Consider the following 23,530-nt stretch of genomic DNA (forward strand, 5'->3'; position numbering starts at 1 on the left):
GTTCTTCCTATATGTGAGGATTTCTTTCTGGGCTGTTGATTTTGTCCCACTGGTCTATGTGTATATTTTTATGCTGGTACCATATTGTTTTGGTTACTATCGTTTTTTTAGTATTATTTAAAATCAGGAGGTATAGTGCCTCTAGCTTTGTTCTTCTTTCTCAGAATTTCTCGGGTTATTCAGGGTCTTTTGTGGCTCCATACAAATTTTAAGTTAGTTTTTTTTTTCTATTTCTGTTAATAATGCCATGGAATTTTTATTGAGATTGCATTAAATCTATAAGTTTGGGTAGTATAGACATTTTAACAACATTAACTTTTCACAATCCATGAATAGGAGATGTCTTTCCATTTATTTGTGTCTTCTTTCACCAATGTCTTCTGGTTTTCTGTGTACAGATCTTTCACTTCTTTAATTCTATTCCTAAGTATTATATTTTATGCTACTGTGAATGGTATGTTTTCATTATTTCTGAATACACTTTTTTTCCAAAGAAAACATAAAAATGGCCAATGAGTACAGGAAAAGTTGTTCTGCATCACTAATAATTAGGGAAATGCAAACTGAAACCACAATGAGATGATTTCATACCTGTTAAAGCAGCTATCCCCCAAAAGATGAGACAACAAATACTGGCAAAGATGTAATGAAAAGGGAACCCTTGTGCCCTGGTGGTAGGAATGTAAATTGGTACAGCCACTATAGAAAACACTATGGTGGTTCCTCGAATAATTAAAAATAAAACTACCACATGATCCAGCAACCCTACTTCTCAATATATATCCAAAGGAAATGAAATCTCTATCTCAGAGAGATGTCTGCATTTTCATGTTCGCTGCAGCATTATTCATAATAGCAAGGTACAGAAACAACCTAAATGTCTGTCAATGGATAAGTGGATAAAGAAGATGTGGTATATATATAAAATAGAATATTGCTCAGCCATGAGAAAGAAGGAATCCTGCCATTTGCAACATCACAAATGGACCTTGAATTCATTATGTAGAATGAAATAGGCAGAGAAATACGAATATAAAAAAGCCAAACTCGTAGAAAGAGAACAGTGGTTACCAGGGTGTTATGGGTGGAGAAAATAGGGTTATGTTAAAGCATACAAACTTCCAGTTATAAGATGATTAAGTTCTGGGGATCTAATATACAGCATGGCAATTACTGTCAGGAATACTCTATTATATACTTGATAGTTGCTAAGAGTACATCTTAAACCTCATCACAAAAATAAATGGTAATTATGTGACATGACGAAGGTTTTAGCTAAAACTATAGTGGTTATCATTTTGCAATATTAAGTGTATTAAATCACCGTGTTGTACACCTTAAAACTGTACAGTGTTATATGTCAATTATGTCTCAATCAAGTTGGGGAAAAACGTTTTTTTTCTACCTTAGACATTTCCATTGTTCCCCTCTTCAACACACACACACACACACACACACACACACAAAACCACCACAGACAATAAGACCTAAAATACTAAAGACCACCCTGATTATGTGTCTTTGAAACTAACAAAAAAATTAATAAATTATTCCACATGATGACTTTAAATTATTTATGGTAAATTTCTTCACCATCTTAATTTGTTCAAATGGCTTTTTGTAATTTACTGAGAGAAATTAATCTTCCTTCTGTTGTGCTCAAATTCTTCCTACTCTTCCAGACACCTTGTATCTTTTCAGGACACAAAGTTACTTTGTGACTCCTCTACTTTTCTCTTCTGATAAATTCCTTCCTAATTTATGAACACCTCTTCAATCCAGTATTTCTCTCCTCTGCCTTGAAACATGACTCTTTACTTCAGTACTCAATGGTTTTGGGTCATATGCAAATTTTAAGTTGAGAAAAACGGAACATCTCATCATTTTGCTACCAAAAGCCTTCATAATGGAGTTAAATACTATTAATTCCAGTGTTAAACATTTCTACTTGTGGCTTTTTCAAAGGCCTTCAGGAGTTGGCAAAAGTAGAGAAAGACACAACAGTGGACATAAAATGTGCATGGAATAAGCAAAGATCATAGAAAAGCAACACAAAGTCTTACTATAAATCAGAACAAGAGATTTAGACGAGGGAATCATCCTGTTTTTTTTTTCCCAGTTATTCCAATTTCAGTAAAAAGGAAAAAAAGGAAAAGAATTTCTTTGAATGCATGCATCAGGGAAACAAACAATGCCTTTCAGAAATGAAATGAGTCAAGACTTTGTAAATAAATCAGGAGAGATCAGAAGGCTCTGGATCTCTCTGATGAAGGCTACTTTTCTATCATTACTTGGCTTGTTCTATTTTGTTCTTTAGACCTAGGATATATTCTTGCTGTGCAACTGAGATTTACTTTCTTTGTATATTTCCAAGAGTCATTGAAAGGTAAACTCTCGGTTAAAGTTTTGTACAATATTTTACAAAACAAATTGAAATTTAAATATATTTGAGTTTTGGAGCTCCTGGGTGGCTCAGTCAGTTAAGCATTCGACCTCAGCTCAGGTCATGATCTCACAGTCCGTGAGTTTGAGGCCCACCGTCGGGCTCTGTGCCAAAAACTCAGAGCCTGGAGCCTGCTGTGGATTCTGTGTCTTCCTCTCTCTCTACCCTTCCCCTGCTTGCACTCTGTCTCTCTCTCAAAAATAAAATAAAAACATAAGAAAATTAAATATATTTGAGGTCAACTGTGTGAGGAATTGATGTGGAAATTTTATTGCCAAGGAATGCTCCCAAGTGAAACAGGAGACAAATATCTCTTGTCCCTAATCCTGTTCACTATATTTTTTCTCAATCTCTTCTTTGCAATGATTTCTGGATTACTCCCTAACTTTCCATTAAAAAAAAATTAACTGTCATTTTGCCCTTTCGCCCTCAATTGCTCCTCTCCTTTTCTTTATTAGGCACTTTCTCATTACCTTTCTTTTTCTCGATGTTGATCTTGTATTCCAGCTATAAATATCCCTATCACCTCCAAATTTCTGAGGAGAGAATCTAGATTTTGTGGAACATAATCCGGGGCAAAAGGACTCTTTAAGAAAAGTTATATAAATTTGACACAACCAGACAGAGCTTTGGAAGAGACCTGTATACGTGAAAGTCCCTGAAGTTTGTGGTCATGGTAAATTTCCCATTACTATTAGTCCATCCCAAACCTGTTCTTCTTTTCCGTTGATTTCTCATTATATATTTACGAGAGGACAAAATATAAGAGGCTTTGGCTATCGTTATTTAGTGCCCCCATTTTCACCAACTATGAGGCAGCCAGTTGTGTGAAGCAGCAGCTGTGAACTTGGTAGAAACTCCCAGAGATAAAATTCTTATCAACGTACACCTGTCTCTGAACAAAATTGGAACTAGATGAGATTCTGAGCTGGGAAGGCAATTGTTTAGCAATACAATTTTCACTTTGAAAGAGAAGGAGCTGGAGATAGAAAGGCATGGATAAACAGAGTTGACACGCAGGAAACCAGTTTTGCATTTCTTAGGGTGAAAAAATAATGTATAAATACAAAAGGAATTTTGGAAGCAGTGGTCAATAGTGAGTTAAGAGATACACCAACTTATTCATTTAAAATTAGTTAATCTTTAACACTCCTATTCATACTGCTAGAGAATCAGTATGAAGTGATTTAGAAAAACCGCAGGCTTTGAAATTAAATCGACCTCAGTGAAAACCTTGAGTCTGACACTTACTAGCTGTGAGATTCTAACAACTCTGAGGGAAATATGGAGAGGGAAATGTCCACGTTGTTGTAGAGATTCATTAGATTTGTGTGTGTACATAATACTGGATATATTAGTCATCACCTTCATGATTATTAAATACACATACATAAAACAGGTATCTAATGTATACATAGAATGAATACAATTGGCATTTAAATAGGAATTAGAGGTTAAATGTATACCCATCTCTTAGAACAATAAGCATAGTGTTTAAATGCTTTTCACCATAATCCTCTTTGTCCAAAGTATTTTTCCAAAAGATTTCTGCATTTACTGTAATTTTAGTCACAAGTTTAAGTAGTTGTGGATTAATAGATGCATCTTTCTTCCATTTCTTGCATTCCACACCTTGAACCAGAGAACTACACTGTATCACTTTTCCCTCCAAAAGTTGTGTATTAACAACTGTAAACTAAGCTGATATCCCTATTAAGCAATTAGATTCCTAAAAATTATCCTCAAAAGGACAGTTTTTTCTATCCCCATTAGCATCTTTCTGTTGAAAGTCACAAGCCACCTTGAGCCAAAACTCAGTTGGGCTAGATGAGGTCAAAAGGGAATTTATTTATTGGTGGCGCCTGGCTGGCTCAGTCAGTTAAGTGTCCGATTCTTGATCATGGCTCCGGTCATGATCTCACATTTCCTGAATTCAAGCCCCGCAGCAGGCTCTGTGCTGACAGTGTGGAGCCTGCTTGGGATTCTCTCTCTCCCTCCCCCTCTGTCCATGCCCTGCTCTCTCTCTCTTTCTCTCTCTCAAAATAAACACTTTTTAAAAGGGGAATTTATTGAAAGTCTCATTGAAAAGATAATCTAGAATAAAATACAGTTGGTATATAGTTCCTCAGTCACAGACATGCATCAATAAGAGAGATCTGTAGACAACTGTTTCTCAACATAAGCCCAAATCATGATCTTGCCCAATACAGTTTCCAGAATTTACCTTATTTACTACAAATACATTTTATATATACGATATTTTTAAACTGTCATATAATGTGCATGCAAAACATTCAATCTTTTAAATCTATGCAATTCAGTGAGGTCTGACAAATATATACACCCATTAAAACCACCATCCCAATTAAGATAATGAACCTTCTATCATTCCAGAAATTTCCCTCGTTCACCATTGTAAGAAATCTCCCAATTTAGACAGAGGCCTATTCTGTTCTCATTTGTCTTTATCACTTATTTTTTGCAGTCTAGAAATTCATGTGAAAGAAAGCATATAGTATGAACTCTTTTAGGTCTGATTTCTTTTGATCAACATTGTGTTTTTGAAACTCTTCTACATTGCTGTGAATATCCTAAGTTCAAATCTTTTTATACCTTTTTAGTAGTGCACTGAATAAATACAGAATAACATGGATAAACATTTGGATTTTCCCCAAGTTCTGCTAAAATGATTAAAGCTGTTATGAATATCTTGTCACATATATTCTTGTTGCTATGTGTTTTTATTTCTCTTGGTTCTCTAAGAATACAATTGCCTAGTTATTACACTTCCAAACCAATATTGCAGTTTTAGTTTAGTTTTGTTTTATTCTGTGACTAAGAAACTCCCAGTTGTCTTCAAAGGAAAGGCAAACCAGGGGATCAACAGTCTTTCTCACACACTGTTGCTAAGAGTTTAAAATGGGACAAGTGATATGGAGATAAATTGAACAACCTCTAACAAAATTACATGGGTTTTTTTGCATATTGTATTTGCCAATGTGTAATCTTAGAATCCAAGAAATGTGACTGGATTGAAGGGAAAATGTTTATGAAGAACAAGTTTATTCTACCTTAAATCAAGACTCTTTAAACGTTTACTAATGAAAATTATGTAGTGTTGGTACAGATATACAGACCTAAAGAACAGAGATCACAAAACTGACCTGTATGGGTCAGTTGATTTATGACATGTCCTATATCCATGGGGACAAAATTGCCTATTCAAGAAATAGTGTTGAAATAATACGAAATTCAAATGAGATAAAAGCAAATCTAAGCCCTATCTCATACTGTACACACAAAAAGTCAATTCCAGGTGTAATGAAGACTGAAACATGAAAGCAAAGTTTAAAATATTTAAACTATAAATGTGAAAATGTTATTTAGGACATTATGGTATGTAAAACATGAAAAGCATAAATAATAATGGAAAGATGAATAAATACAGCTATTTTTTAAAAGTTTTTATTTAAATTCCAGTTTAGAGTGAAATATTACTCTCAGGTGTACAACATAGTGATTCAACACTTCCATACAACACCCAGGGCTCATCACAAGTGCACTCCTTAATCTCTATCACCTGTTTAACCCATCCCCCCCCCACCTACCTCCCCTGTGGTAACCATCAGTTTGTTCTAAGAGTCTGTTTCTTGGCTTGCCTCTTTTTTCCCCCTTTGCTTGTTTGTATTGTTTCTTAAATTCCACATATGACTGAAATCAGGTGGTATTTGTCTTTCTCTGACTTTTTTCACTTAGCATATTTTCCAGCTCCATCCATGTTGTTGCAAATGGTTAAGAGTTCATTCTTTCTTATGGCTGAGTGATGTTCCATTGTATGTATATGTATACACATAGTGCACTTATTTATTTGTGCATTTTTTGGTATACACACACACACACACACACACACATCTTCTTTATACATTCATCAATCAATGGACATTTGGGCTGTTTCCATAATTTGACTATTGCAGATAATGCTGCTATAAACATTGGGGTGCATGTCTCCCTTTGAATTAATATTTTTGTATTCTTCGGGTAAATACATAGTAGTGCAATTGCTGGATTATAGAGTAGTTCTATTCTTAACTTTTTGAGAAGTCTCCATACTGCTTTCCACAGTGGTTGCACTAGTTTGCATTCTCACCAACAGTGCAAGAGAGTTCCCCTTTCTCCACACACTCGCCAATGCCTGTTGTTTCTTGTGTTGTTAATTTTAGCTGTCTGACAGGTGTGAGGTGGTAGTTCATTGTGGTTTTGATTTGTATTTTCCTAATGATGAGTGATGTTGAACATCTTTTCCTGTGTCTGTTGACCATCTGGATATCTTCTTTGTAAAAATGGCTATTCCTGTCTTCCGCCCATTTTTTAATTAGATTATTCACTTTTTGGGTGTTGAGTTTTATAACTTCTTTGTATATTTAGGATTCTAACCCTTTATCAGTTATGTCATTTGCCAATATCCTCTCCTATTCCATAGGTTGTCTTTCAGTATTGTTAACTGTTTCCTTCATTGTGTAGAAGCTTCTTATTTTGATTAAATCCCAAAACCTTATTTTTGTTTTTGTTTCCCTTGCCTCAGGAGACATATCTAGAAAGAAGTTGTTATGGTCAACATCAAAGAAGTTACTGCCTGTGTTCCCTTCTAGGATTTTAACAGTTTCCTGTCTCACATTTGGGTCTTTCATCCATTTTAAATTTATTTTTATATACGGTATAAGAAAGTGGTCCAGTTTTCCCAACACTATTTCTTGAAGTGACTGTCTTTTTTCTATTGGGTATTCTTTCCACTTTGTCAAAAACTAATTGACCATCTAGCTCTGGGTTTATTTCTGGGTTTTCCATTCTGTTCTATTGATCTATGTGTCTATTTTTGTGCCAGTACCATACTGCTTTGATCACTACAGCTTAGTAATATAAGTTGAAGTCCAGAATTGTGATGCTTCCCGCATTGCTTTTCTTTTTCAAGGTTGCTTTGATGTCTTCTATTCTTTTTTTAAGCCCAGAGTACCCTTATGATTATTGCTTTAAATTCTCCATCAGGCATGTTATTTATCTTTCACTTAGATCTCTGGCTGTAGCCTTATCTTGTTCTTTCATGTGAGATAAATTCCTCCACCTTCTCATTTTGTATCGAAGTCTCTGCCTTTTCTGTGTTAAAAAGCCAGTTATGTCTCCTGCATCTGAAAGTAATGGCCTTATGAAGAAGAGGTCTTGCAATGCCCAGGGCCTGGGACTTCAGGGAATGTCTCTGGTGCATGCTGCATGCACTCCACTATTGTGTATTGGCTGCTCTATCCTTCAGGCCAGTCTTTTGAAGGGGTGTTCTGTACCTAATGTGGACAGTGTTTGGTCCCTAACTTGAAGGTGGTGAGTTTTAACTATGTATGCTCTGGTCTGTGAAATGAGACCTGTCACCACCTCCTCCAGAAATGAGGCCCTGCAGAACTCTCCATAGTCAGAAGACAGTGGTGTGGGCAAGGGCTTATGCTGGTCTTCTGGGGGAGGGGCCCACTGTTTTGGGACTGAGGCAAGCTTGATTGAGAAGGGTAGTTCCACCAGAGTGCAGTGGGGTAAGGCTTGGTGTAAGCCAGTTAGGCAGCTAGCATCTGCACTGCACTACTTCATGCAGGTAGCTCTGTCGTTTATGCTGAGGGGTGGGGGAAGGAAATACCACCACCCTGCCAGATATTTTGTTCCCAGAGAGATGTCTCTGTGAACACTACCTCTCAAGGATGAGCTGCAATAAGAATGAATAATCTCCCCCACTGTGTGTCCCAGGTGCCCTTCAGATTGCTGTTTCCATACTATCTGCCCTCAGGTTGTTTGCCTGACTTCTCTCCAGGAGCAGCACAGGGCCCTCCAGGCTCTATCCCAGCCAAGTCCACTAACCTTTAAAACTTCAGATTTTAGGCCGCACTGATTACAAGAACTCATGAAATTCAGCCCTCTTGTTTTCCAAGCTGATGGCTTTAGGGAAACATTCTCCTTCTGAGTTCCCCTGTGTGCTCCTCTCTCTCACACACTTTATCACCATGGCTCCCTCATCACCACAGCTCCCTCCCCTCCTCAGCACCTGTGATTTGTTTCTCCCTTAAACCATGTCTCCACACCTGCTATCTTCTTTGATATTCTCTCACTTTAGTTGTGGAGTTTGCTCTGTCAGTTTTCAGGTCAATTTCTGGAGTATTCAGGATAATTTGATAGTTATCTAGTTGTGTTTTTAGGATGAGGAGAGCCTAGAGTCCTACTCTGCTGCCATCTTCCTCTCCATCCACAAAAATGAATACAGCTACTTTATCTTAAGAAGTTCTGTTCATCATCATCAAGAAATGAAAATGCAATTCACACACTGGGTTTGGCTATTTGAAAAGTACATAACCGGATGGGAGGGAAGATGGCGGTGTAGGAGGACGCTGGGCTCACCGCGCGTCCTGCTGATCACTTAGATTCCACCTACACCTGCCTAAATAACCCAGAAAACCACCAGAGGATTAGCAGAACGGAGTCGCCAGAGCCAAGCACAGACGAGAGGCCCACGGAAGAGGGTAGGAAGGGCGGCGAGGCGGTGCGCGCTCCACGGACCGGCGGGAGGGAGCCGGGGCGGAGGGGCGGCTCGCCGGCCAAGCAGAGCCCCCGAGTCTGGCTTGCAAAAAGCGGAGGGGCCTGACGGACTGTGTTCCTACAGCAAGCGCGACTTAGCGGCTGGGAGGTCATAAGTTAACAGCTCTGCTCAGAAAGCGGGAAGGCTGGAGGACAAAGGGAAGGAGAGCTGCTGAGCCCCCGGACGACAGAGCTCAGTTTGGTGGGGAACAAAGGCGCTCACCAGCGCCATCTCCCCCGCCCATCCCCCAGCCAAAATCCCAAAGAGAACCAGTTCCTGCCAGGGAACTTGCTCGCTCTGCGCAAACACCCAACTCTGCGCTTCTGCGGAGCCAAACCTCCGGCAGTGGATCTGACTCCCTCCTACTGCCACAGGGCCCCTCCTGAAGTGGATCACCTAAGGAGAAGCAAGCTAAGCCTGCCCCTCCTGCCCCTGTGCACCTTGCCTACCCACCCCAGCTACGATGCCAGATCCCCAGCATCACAAGCCTGGCAGTGTGCAAGTAGCCCAGACGGGCCACCCCAGCCAACAGTGAATCCCGCCCCTAGGAGAGGGGAAGAGAAGGCACGCGCACCAGTCTGACTGTGGCCCCAGCGGTGGGCTGGGGGCAGACATCAGGTCTGACTGCGGCTCTGCCCACCAACTCCAGTTATACACCACAGCACAGGGGAAGTGCCCTGCAGGTCCTCACCACGCCAGGGACTATCCAAAATGACCAAGCGGAAGAATTCCCCTCAGAAGAATCTCCAGGAAATAACAACAGCTAATGAGCTGATCAAAAAGGATTTAAATAATATAACAGAAAGTGAATTTAGAATAATAGTCATAAAATTAATCGCTGGGCTTGAAAACAGTATAGCTGACAGCAGAGAATCTCTTGCCACAGAGATCAAGGGACTAAGGAACAGTCAAGAGGAGCTGAAAAACGCTTTAAACGAAATGCATAACAAAATGGAAACCACCACGGCTCGGATTGAAGAGGCAGAGGAGAGAATAGGTGAACTAGAAGACAAAGTTATGGAAAAAGAGGAAGCTGAGAAAAAGAGAGATAAAAAAATCCAGGAGTATGAGGGGAAAATTAGAGAACTAAGTGATACACTAAAAAGAAATAATACACGCATAATTGGTATCCCAGAGGAGGAAGAGAGAGGGAAAGGTGCTGAGGGGTACTTGAAGAAATCATAGCTGAGAACGTCCCTGAAGTGGGGAAGGAAAAAGGCATTGAAATCCAAGAGGCACAGAGAACTCCCTTCAGACGTAACTTGAATCGATCTTCTGCATGACATATCATAGTGAAACTGGCAAAATACAAGGATAAAGAGAAAATTCTGAAAGCAGCAAGGGGTAAACGTGCCCTCACATATAAAGGGAGACCTATAAGACTCGTGACTGATCTCTCTTTTGAAACTTGGCAGGCCAGAAAGAGTTGGCACGAGATTTTCAGTTTGCTAGACAGAAAAAATATGCAGCCGAGAATCCTTTATCCAGCAAGCCTGTCATTTAGAATAGAAGGAGAGATAAAGGTCTTCCCAAACAAACAAAAACTGAAGGAATTTGTCACCACTAAACCAGCCCTCCAAGAGATCCTAAGGGGGACCCTGTGAGACAAAGTACCAGAGACATCACTACAAGCATAAAACATACAGACATCACAATGACTCTAAACCCATATCTTTCTATAATAACACTGATGTAAATGGATTAAATGCGCCAACCAAAAGACATAGGGTATCAGAATGGATAAAAAAACAAGACCCATCTATTTGCTGTCTACAAGAGACTCATTTTAGACCTGAGGACACCTTTAGATTGAGAGTGAGGGGATGGAGAACTATGTATCATGCTACTGGAAGTCAAAAGAAAGCTGGAGTAGCCATACTTATATCAGACAAACTAGACTTTAAATTAAAGGCTGTAACAAGAGATGAAGAAGGACATTATATAATAGTGACAGGGTCTATCCATCAGGAAGAGCTAACAATTATAAATGTCTATGCACCGAATACCGGAGCACCCAAATATATAAAACAGTTATTCATAAACACAAGCAACCTTATTGATAAGAATGTGGTAATTGCAGGGGACTTTAACACCCCACTTACAGAAATGGATAGATCATCTAGACACACGGTCAATAAAGAAACAAGGGCCCTGAATGAGACATTGGATCAGATGGACTTGACAGATATATTTAGAACTCTGCATCCCAAAGCAACAGAATATACTTTCTTCTCGAGTGCACATGGAACATTCTCCAAGATAGATCATATACTGGGTCACAAAACAGCCCTTCATAAGTTTACAAGAATTGAAATCATACCATGCATACTTTCAGACCACAATGCTATGAAGCTTGAAATCAACCACAGAAAAAAGTCTGGAAAACCTCCAAAAGCATGGAGGTTAAAGAATACCCTACTAACGAATGAGTGGGTCAACCAGGCAATTAGAGAAGAAATTTAAAAATATATGGAAACAAACGAAAATGAAAATACAACAATCCAAATGCTTTGGGACGCAGCGAAGGCAGTCCTGAGAGGAAAATACATTGCAATCCAGGCCTATCTCAAGAAACAAGAAAAATCCCAAATACAAAATCTAACAGCACACCTAAAGGAAATAGAAGCAGAACAGCAAAGGCAGCCTAAACCCAGCAGAAGAAGAGAAATAATAAAGATCAGAGCAGAAATAAACAATATAGAATCTAAAAAAACTGTAGAGCAGATCAATGAAACCAAGAGTTGGTTTTTTGAAAAAATAAACAAAATTGACAAACCTCTAGCCAGGCTTCTCAAAAAGAAACGGGAGATGACCCAAATAGATAAAATCATGAATGAAAATGGAATGATTACAACCAATCCCTCAGAGATACAAACAATTATCAGGGAATACTATGAAAAATTATATGCCAACAAATTGGACAACCTGGAAGAAATGGACAAATTCCTGAACACCCACACTCTTCCAAAACTCAATCAGGAGGAAATAGAAAGCTTGAAAAGACCCATAACCAGCGAAGAAATTGAATCAGTTATCAAAAATCTCCCAACAAATAAGAGTCCAGGACCAGATGGCTTCCCAGGGGAGTTCTACCAGACGTTTAAAGCAGAGATAATACCTATCCTTCTCAAGCTATTCCAAGAAATAGAAAGGGAAGGAAACTTCCAGACTCATTCTATGAAGCTAGTATTACTTTGATTCCTAAACCAGACAGAGACCCAGTAAAAAAAGAGAACTACAGGCCAATATCCCTGATGAATACGGATGCCAAAATTCTCAATAAGATACTAGCAAATCGAATTCAACGGCATATAAAAAGAATTGTTCACCATGATCAAGTGGGATTCATTCCTGGGATGCAGGGCTGGTTCAACATTCGCAAATCAATCAACGTGATACATCACATTAACAAAAAAAAAGAGAAAAACCATATGATCCTGTCAATCGATGCAGAAAAGGCCTTTGACAAAATCCAGCACCCTTTCTTAATAAAAACCCTTGAGAAAGTCGGGATAGAAGGAACATACTTAAAGATCATAAAAGCCATTTATGAAAACCCCACAGCTAACATCATCCTCAACGGGGAAAAACTGAGAGCTTTTTCCCTGAGATCAGGAACACGACAGGGATGCCCACTCTCACCGCTGTTGTTTAACATAGTGCTGGAAGTTCTAGCATCAGCAATCAGACAACAAAAGGAAATCAAAGGCATCCAAATTGGCAAAGATGAAGTCAAGCTTTCGCTTTTTGCAGATGACATGATATTATACGTGGAAAATCCGATAGACTCCACCAAAAGTCTGCTAGAACTGATACATGAATTCAGCAAAGTTGCAGGATACAAAATCAATGTACAGAAATCAGTTGCATTCTTATACACTAACAATGAAGCAACAGAAAGACAAATAAGGAAACTGATCCCATTCACAACTGCACCAAGAAGCATAAAATACCTAGGAATAAATCTAACCAAAGATGTAAAGGATCTGTATGCTGAAAACTATAGAAAGCTTATGAAGGTAATTGAGGAAGATTTAAAGAAATGGAAAGACATTCCCTGCTCATGGATTGGAAGAATAAATATTGTCAAAATGTCAATACTACCCAAAGCTATCTACACATTCAATGCAATCCCAATCAAAATTGCACCAGCATTCTTCTCGAAACTAGAACAAGCAATCCTAAAATTCATATGGAACCACAAAAGGCCCCGAATAGCCAAAGTAATTTTGAAGAAGAAGACCAAAGCAGGAGGCATCACAATCCCAGACTTTAGCCTCTACCACAAAGCTGTCATCATCAAGACAGCATGGTATTGGCACAAAAACAGACACATAGACCAATGGAATAGAATAGAAACCCCAGAACTAGACCCACAAACGTATGGCCAACTCATCTTTGACAAAGCAGGAAAGAAGATCCAATGGAAAAAAGACAGTCTCTTTAACAAATGGTGCTGGGAGAACTGGACAGCAACATGCAGAAGGTTGAAACTAGACCACTTTCTCACACCATTCACAAAAATAAACTCAAAATGGATCAAGGACCTGAATGTGAGACAGGAAACCATCAAAACCTTAGAGGAGAAAGCAGGAAAAGACCTCTCTGACCTCAGCCGTAGCAATCTCTTACTCGACACATCCCCAAAGGCTAGGGAATTAAAAGCAAAAGTGAATTACTGGGACCTTATGAAGATAAAAAGATTCTGCACAGCAAAGGAAACAACCAACAAAACTAAAAGGCAACCAACGGAATGGGAAAAGATATTTGCAAATGACATATCGGACAAAGGGCTAGTATCCAAAATCCATAAAGAGCTCACCAAACTCCACACCCGAAAAGCAAATAACCCAGTGAAGAAATGGGCAGAAAACATGAATAGACACTTCTCTAAAGAAGACATCCGGATGGCCAACAGGCACATGAAAAGATGTTCAGCGTCGCTCCTTATCAGGGAAATACAAATCAAAACCACACTCAGGTATCACCTCACGCCAGTCAGAGTGGCCAAAATGAACAAATCAGGAGACTATAGATGCTGGAGAGGATGTGGAGAAACGGGAACCCTCTTGCACTGTTGGTGGGAATGCAAATTGGTGCAGCCGCTCTGGAAAGCAGTGTGCAGGTTCCTCAGAAAATTAAAAATAGACCTACCCTATGACCCAGCAATAGCACTGCTAGGAATTTACCCAAGGGATACAGGAGAACTGATGCATAGGGGCACTTGTACCCCAATGTTTATAGTAGCACTCTCAACAATAGCCAAATTATGGAAAGAGCCTAAATGTCCATCAACTGATGAATGGATCAAGAAATTGTGGTTTATATACACTATGGAATACTACGTGGCAATGAGAAAAAATGAAATATGGCCTTTTATAGCAACGTGGATGGAACTGGAGAGTGTGATGCTAAGTGAAATAAGCCATACAGAGAAAGACAGATACCATATGGTTTCACTCTTATGTGGATCCTGAGAAACTTAACAGGAACCCATTGGGAAGGGGAAGAAAAAAAAAAAAAGAGGTTAGAGTGGGAGAGAGCCAAAGCATAAGAGACTGTTGAGAACTGAGAGCAAACTGAGGGTTGATGGGGGGTGGGAGGGAGGAGAGGGTGGGTGATGGGTATTGAGGAGGGCACCTTTTGGGATGAGCACTGGGTGTTGTATGGAAACCAATTTGACAATAAATTTCATATATAAATTAAAAAAAAGAATAAAAAGATTACGAAAAAGAAGAAAATGTGAGATGTTCCTCCAGAAACACTAGCTGAAAGTGAGTGTGTAGTGTCACCAATGACCAGTTGTGATTGCTGGAGCAATCCTGAAGTTTGCCATACTTCAAAATGGTTACTAAATTTTAATAATTTTATAGTAATTATTAGTTTTAAAACATTTCAGATTTATTCTTGTATTCCACAGGTTCATTTTATAGCATTGGCCAAACCTTGTTTTCACTGTTTGCTCATGTGGCATTTAGCAAAACCGTATACTCAGTGCATTCTATTTTATCATTAATGACCACTGCCTGGGCTTCCCCCTTAAAGGTCAATTAGAAACAAAATCATTTTCTTTCATCTTTTATATCTGCCTCATGTGGTTCTAAGTTCTTAAAGTAAATCTCTCTTTATCAGCTTAATTAGTCCATATTCCGTTATTTTGTTTTGTTTTCCTACTGCTCCCATGCAGATAGTAAGTCTGAAAGACAGAGGTCAAATTACTCTGGATCCTCCCTGCCTTCTTGAATAAATTTGATTCTCTGGGACAAAATATTTCAATAATAGGTATTTATGTTCCTCTAAACTTTGGGTATTTCAATTTCATTCCGATGTTTCTCTAACAACACAAGATAGCACATCATCCTTATTTTAAGTCTCTCTTTCTTTCTAATTGTTCATTGACAAAATCTACCCCCCTTTCCCAGATGAAAACGTAGTCTGGGTCAATGAGCACCAACATCTTGGCCCAAATTTGGGTAATTAATAAACCAGGTCCGAGTTGAGGTGATATGGGGAGGTCTTAGACTTGAGCATTAATTCCACTTAATTCCAAAAGACTGGACTATCCACTTTTTTCCTCTTAGTTTTCAATATAATTCAAAATTACATTAAGAGGAACTGAACTTGGGGCTTCCCAATTAGCATTACTTATTTACACCTGACACAAAACACATATTGTTGGCCTCTATCCCCCATGATTCTTTCAGCATTTCCTTCTTTCTCACGGCTGAATAATATTCCATATATAGATCTCAAATCTTCTTTATCCATTCATCAGTTGACACTTAGGTTGTTTCCATATCTTGACTGCTATAACTACAATAAACATGGGAGCACAGATACCTTTTCAATACCCTGTTTTCATTTCCTTTGGATACATATACTCAGAAGTGGGATTATGGTATCACTTATATACAGAAAGTAAAAAAACTGAACTTATAGGGGTACCTGGATGGCTCAGTCGGTTAAGCGTCTGGCTTCGGCTCAGGTCAGGATCTCGTGGTCAGCAGGTTGGAGCACCACATCGGGATCTGTGCTGACAGCTCAGAGCCTGAAGCCTGCTTCAGATGCTATGTTTCCCTCTCTCTGTGCCCCTCCCCTGCTTATGCTCTCTTTCTCTCTCTCAAAAATAAATAAAAATTTAAAAAAATTTTTTTAAAGCTGAACTCATATGAACAGAATTGTGGTTACCAGGGGCTGGGGGTGGGAGAAATTGGGAGGTGTTAGTCAAAGGGTATAAACTTACAGTTAGCAGATGAATAAGTTCTGGGGATCCAGTGCCTAGCACTGTGATTATGTTTAACAATACTGTATTACATACTTGAAAGTTGCTAAGAAAGAGGATCGATTTTAAATGTTCTTACCACAAAAAACAAAAGATAATCATGTGACTCGATGGAGGTATTAGTGAACACTATGGTGTGAATTGTATTACAATATATAAGTGTATTTAACACATTACACCCCTTAAATTTATACAATGTTATGTCAATTACATCTCAAAATTTTTAATAATTCAATATGTACACTTGACTGTGAAAACAGAAGTTTTCTTTTTTTCCCCTTTTCTCTAATGCACAAATGCTTGGAAAGCTCAAACACTTGGAAGGTTCAGCTTGTTTTGATATAAGCCTTAACAAGGACTAAATAGCTTTTTCCTTTGATCATTTAATCCTTATGTCAGCAGACCCTGCTTGGTTAAAAGCTAAGCCAGTGTGGGTCAGGATAAGGGCAGTCATAGTGTCCCATTTTTTATGCTTACTGAGGCCTGTCCTGCCTGATCCAGTTAAAAACCTACTGAAATATAAACTGCTGCAACCAACTAAGGTCAAAAGCTCTCATGACATATAAAAGCATTGAAACCTGATGCCTTCCGCTCAGGATGTGCCAGAAATGTGATTTTTTTTTCCTCCCCAAATATAAGGGCAAGATTTCTAGCCAAATATACAAGATGTTGAGATATTTGGTGTCCAAGGAACAGCATTCCTATTCCCTATATGCATGTTAGAAACTAGTTAAAAGGCCAAAAAAATTTGAAAGGAAATTAATCAAAGTACAGTTTTATTACTCTGGAAGGCTGAACTGGTGGCAGCTATAGAGGGATTCCTAAAACTCTTTGTGAATTAGATGAACTTAACTTTAAAGGATCATAAAGAAGCTCATACATGGCCAAGCTAAGCATACACACAATCCTGTATGACTTGAAACCGTACAAGTCCTAGAAGAAAGTACAGGGGGAAAAATCCTTGACATCAGTCTTGGAATGGTTTTTGGGATCTGACACCAAGAGCATAGGCAACAAAAGCAAAAATGAACAAGTAGCATTGGGTCACAAATAAAAAATTTATGCACACCAAAGGAATAAAATAAAAAGGCAACCTACAGAATGGGAGAAAATATTTCCAAATCATGTATCTAACAAAAGGTTAATATACAAAATACATAAGGAACTCATATAACTCAATAGCAAAACAACAAACAAATAAACAAACAAACCAGCAACCAAAAAAACCCATAAAAACCTGATTAGAAAATGGGCAAAGGACCTGAATACATTTTCCCAAAGACATACAAATACCCAAAAAGTATACGAAAAGGTGCTCAACTCCACTAACCAGCAGGGAAATGCAAATCAAAACCACAATGAGGTATGACCTCACACCTGTCAGAATGGCTATCACCAAAAATACAAGAGAGAGGGAGTGTTGTTGAGGATGTGGGGAAAAGGGACCCCTTTTCCCACTGTTTTTTCACTCTTGGTGAGAATGTAAATTAATACAATCACTATGAAAAAAGAGTATGGACTTTTCTCAAAAAAATTAAAAAGATAACTACTCGTCAATCCAGGAACCTCACTTGTGGGCATATATCCAAGGGAAATAAAATCACTGTGCCGAAGAGATAGCTATACTCCCATATTCATGGCACCATTATTCACAATAGCCAATATATGTCTGTCTACAGAGGAAAAGACAAAATGTGTTTTATATAAAAAGGAATATTACTCAGCCATGAAAAAGCAGGAAATCCCACTGTTTGTGACAATATGGGTAAACTCAGGGACACTATGTTAAGTGAAATAATCCAAAGATGCAAAATATTTTAAGATGCCACTTATATGTGGATCTAAAAACGACAAACAAACAAAGCACAATGCTAAACTCACAGTAATAGAGTACAATGGTGGTTACCAGAAGCTGAGGCTACTGCATGGGGGGAATTGGGAGATAAAAAACAATAAAACCAAGTAAAATAATGATTTCCAGAGACTTCGGGTAGGGGTTATGGGAAGCTAATGTTTAATGGGTACAGAGTTTCAGTTTTATAAGAGATGGATAGTGATGATGGCTGAACAGTATGAATGTCCTTAATACCACCAAACTGTACACTTAAAAATGGTCAAGATGGCTCATTTTATATTGTGTGCAATTTTACCACAGTAAAACAATTGGGGGAAAAAACGAGAAAATAGTATCAACTGAAAAGTTCCCAGATAAAATTCTTATTTGATATTTATTATGAAACTTGTATTTTTTCTATTGATGACATTAGCAAGTGCCCTATAACTAACTAGGAACCTTAGTTTTTGACAGCATGGACACTACTCAAAATGCTGCCCTGAGCAGAAAAGAAATTTGTAAATGAAAAACCTTCAGAAATTATAAAAAGAGAATACAAGTATCCCATTTGGAAAAAAATGCATGCAATTTTAATACAGAAAAGCCATTTTGAGAATAGTAAATTTGGGAAACTGAACTATTAGTTAAATATCTTCCAGAAAATTGATACTTGGCCATTTGATCTCCCCACCCTGTGAGTTGTGTTTTTAGCAACACTCACCTCTATCACTTCCTCGGGTAGGTTCAGCTCCTACTTGCTTTTCCTGTGGTCTGAAATTTTCTTTCTCCTTTTTCACCTGAAAAGTTCCTATGCATCCTTCAGGTCACAGTGAGCAACTCAGGAGCCTATATTATTAATTTTCAATACAAGAAAAGAACATAGTAAGTGTTAAAACATCATGAAGTATACTGAAATGTAATGAACAAAGATACATTTTCAGAAAGTGTTAGCAAACTTTTAATGTCTTTATTATATAAAAATATGTAAATGTATTTAGTTATATAAAACTGTAAGAAACACTAAATCCCCTAATTTAAAAATGATTAAAAATAGGAAAGTAACCTAAAAGAATATGCAATGACTAATAAAAAAATAAAGTATTCAGGGATGCCTGGGTGGCTCAGTTGGGTAAGCACCTGATCCTTGATCTTAGCTCAAGCCTTAGTCTCAGGGTCATGAGTTCAAGCCCCACGTTGGGCTCTGTACTGAGCATGAAGCCTACTTTAAGACAAACAGAACTATTCAATCTTGCTATTGATCAAAGATATGTATATTAAAAATCAGTGAGATTCCAGTTTTCTTCTACTAAATTAACAAATAGTTTGTAAAATGCTCATATTAATGCTGGCAAGAATACATTGAGAGAGACATTCTGATGCATATATAAGATGGATATAAGAGACTGGTAAAAGCAATTTGATAATATATATCAAGTGTCTGAAATAAATCCTAACTGGTGATTTAATTATTTGGCTTTCAATAATCCATTCAAAAAGGAAAAGAGAGAAATGAACAGAGCACTATTTATAATAGTGAGAAACTGGAAATGGTCCCAATGAACACTTTTCAGAGTCACAAAGCAAAATCTGTACCAAAATTCAGTTTTCTATAAATCTTACATTTTAGAACAAGTTAAACAAAGGGATTTAGGGGAAACTTTCACCTAGGTTGAATATTTAGTATATGGGTTACCAATTATTTAAAATATTTTAATTGCTATTTATAGAAATTCTGACTGGTGGGCCTTGAAGTATTTTTAAACACAGGGTGTGCGGGAGCTTAACTATTCTAATAGGTTTTCTGGAGTGAATTCAGGTATAATTTAAGAAAGTGCAGAAAATATTGGTTAGTTTTCCAACAGTCTGACAGCCTTGCTAGAAATCAGTACCAAAATAAAGGAAGAGGATAGAGAATTTTATATTCAATCTCTTCTTAATATTAATCTAAATGGTTAGATTGATAAATACTTTGTGAGAAGGTAAGAAATATAAATTCCAATTAATTTATGTTATTATATCAATGCATTGATACTTTAAATGAATATACCAACACAATTTACTCCAAATAGTTATTTTTCTGCAGAAACAAAGTATCTTGCAATTGGAAAAAATGTTTAAAATAATTACTCACAAAAAGAAGAACAAAGCTGAAGATAACACAATCCCAGATTCCCACATATACTACAAAACTTTAGCATCAAAATAGTATGGTACTGGCACAAAAACAGACACATAGATAAATGGAACAGAATAGAGAGGCCAGAAATAAACTTATGTTTATATGGTCCATTAATCTATGACAAAGGAGGCAAGAATATACAGTGAGGAAAAGACAGCCTCGTCAACAAATGGTTTTGGGGAAACTGAACAGCTATATGCAAAAGAATGAAACTGGACCACTTTCTTACACCATACACAAAAATAAAACCAAAATGAATTAAAGATTTAAATGTGAGACCTGAAACCATAAAACTCTTAGAAGAAAACATAAGCAATAATTTACAGCATCTGTAGAAACATTTTTCTGAGGTAAGAGAAATAAAAGCAATATTAAACTACTGAGATTACACCAAAGTAAAAAGCTTTTGCACAGAGAAGGAAACCATCGACAAAACAAAAAGGCAACCCACTGAATGGGAGAAGATATGTGCAAAGGATATATCTGATAAGAGGTTAATATTCAAAATATATAAAGAATTTACACAAGTCAACACCAGAAAAACAATCCAGTTAAAAATGGGCATAGGACCTGAATAGACATTTTTTCAAAGAAAACATCCAGACGGCCAAGAGACACATGGAAAGATGCTCAACCTCACTTATCATCAGGGAAATGCAAATCAAAACCACAATGAGATATCACTTTTTACCTGTCAGAACAACTAAAACCAAAAACCTAAAAAAAATAAGTGTTGATGAGGATGTGGAGAAAAAGGAACCTTCATGCATTGTTGGTGGGAATACAAATTGGTGCAGCCATTTTGAAAAATATGGAAATTCCTCAAAAAATTAAAAAACAGAATTACCATATGGTCCAGTAATTCCACTACTTGATATTTACCCAAAGAAAACAAAAATATCAATTTCAAAAGGTATATGCACCCCTGTGTTTATTACAGCATTAGAGTAGCCAACTTATGGAAGGAACCCAAGTGTCCATCCACAGATGAATAAAGAAACTGTGGTGTGTGTGTAATATACAATTAAATATTACTCAGACACATAAAAGAAAGAGATCTTGCCATTTCCAATAACATGGATGGACCTAGAGGTTATAGTGCTAGTGAAATAAGTCAGAGAAAGATAAATCCCGTATGATTTCACTCATATGTGAAATTCAAGAAATAAATAAAGAAAAATGAAATAAAAAAACCAGATTCTTTTTTTAATATGTATTTATTTTGGGTAGATCACAAGTGGGGGAGGGGCAGAGAGAGGGGGACAGAGGATCCAAAGTGGCCTTTATGATGACAGGCTGATAGCAGCAAGCCTGATGTGGAGTTCCAACTCATGAACCGCAAGATCATGACTGGAGCCAAAGTTAGACACTCAAGTGCCCCCCAAACCAGATTCTTAAATAGAGAGAACTGTTGGTTGCTAGAGGGAAGGGGAGGGGAGATAGGTGGGTAGAGAGGAGAAATAACAATCACCAGTACATTTGTCTTAATGAGCACTGATAATGTATACAAATTTTGATTCATTATATTGTACACCTGAAACAGTATATGTTAATTATCTTCATTACAAAGATAAATAAACCAACAGTTAAGGGTATATACATACTCTAATCACAGAGTGGTTATCATGTATCACAAAATACACGATTCTCACTTCACAAACTTTAGTAGGCAACGTCTTTATTCTCTTAGAATTCACATTTAATCTGACTTCCATTCCACATCCTATAGTGTTGCCTGTAATTTCAATCCCTGTCAATATTGGGAATCCCTAAAACCTTACCCCTTCCATGGCTGCTTCCAACTCAGCATTGTATGAAGTTTCCAGAGAGACAAATAGGTAAATTTCTGTTAATTGGTCCACATGGTGAGATGCCCATAGTCCAAGTCAGCATGGCTTCTTGGTGTTGTATAGCTTAACTGTGTCTGGCACTTATGATGCATGAAACTTGATAAAAGCTATAGCCAGGGCACAAGGATCAGCCTCCCTATTTGTACCAAGCAGTCGTTTCCCTTCAACAGAACCAAAACTGGAGTTAATAAGTCCTACTACTCAGACAACTTATTAACCTCAATTTCCTTCCTATAATCTCCCTTTGCTACTTCCAAAACTATCATCTTTCTTCCCTCTTTTCAAGAAGTTTAATCTTCAGAAAAACAAAAGCCAGGACTATTGTTTTGTTTCCTATTTATAGAAACCTATCGTGAGTTAAGGAAGCAATAAAGATTACCTTTTCCTAGAATAGAGGAGTAAAACATGAAGAAAAGAAAGCATAATCTAATAACTCAATAGCTTTAACCAGCATTATTTCTATGGATGTTTATGTTTGAGAGCCATATAGTTATTGTGTGTATTACCAGCATGAATAACAAGAATTTTTACATAATTGAAGGAGAACATTTTTCCCCAAAAACATAAGTTTAGATTATACATCAAATAGCAATAGCTCTCAAAGTCTGAAGTAAATGTAGTACCCAAAGTGTTTCCTAAAAGATGAAATGAGGTCAAATGACATCTCTACTTGTAAGTAAAACAAGTGTATCTAATTCCTGATTTCTGGAATTCTCTCTGCCTGCCTCCTCCCACCCCCAGCTTTATCTGATTTGCTCCCATGTCGGGACATTAACAGAGATCACTTCACACACTCATTTCTACGGCACTGTGCCTGGCTCACTTCGTCCAGTAATTAGTAAAATGCCATCAATTCTAGCCCCAAAGGAACCAGTTAATTTGTTCTATCTCCAGTGCCACAGACTGTACCATTCATCTCAGTCAGCCATTCTACAGTCAGCATCACTGGTCACAGGAGGGAATGGACCAGAGAAGAACAAAGAACAGGAGATGAAAAAAATCCCTCAAAGCATCATGCATTTCCCAGGAGCCAAGAGGTGGTATCAATCCAAGGGCAGAGCTCCCTTTTGTTAACTCCCAGCACAAATCATCAGTCAATCCAAACTAAGTATCTCAATAACATTCCAGGAAAAAAAAAAAAAAAAAAAAAAAAACTTCTTTAAGTAAAAATTTGCAATTCCATTTTGAAGTTTCTTTTGCATTTATACCACAACTCAGACATTAAATTGACAGAAACAATTCAGACTCTGGAAGTAGAAGTTACAGTTATTTACACAGTAGGAAAACCAAGTCATGCTGTGAAGCTTTTGGTTCAACAGTAGCAAAGCTACAATTCCT

The sequence above is a fragment of the Herpailurus yagouaroundi genome, unplaced genomic scaffold, assembly GCF_014898765.1.
Source record: "Herpailurus yagouaroundi ecotype Mexico unplaced genomic scaffold, PumYag 67793, whole genome shotgun sequence".
NCBI lineage: Eukaryota > Metazoa > Chordata > Mammalia > Carnivora > Felidae > Herpailurus > Herpailurus yagouaroundi.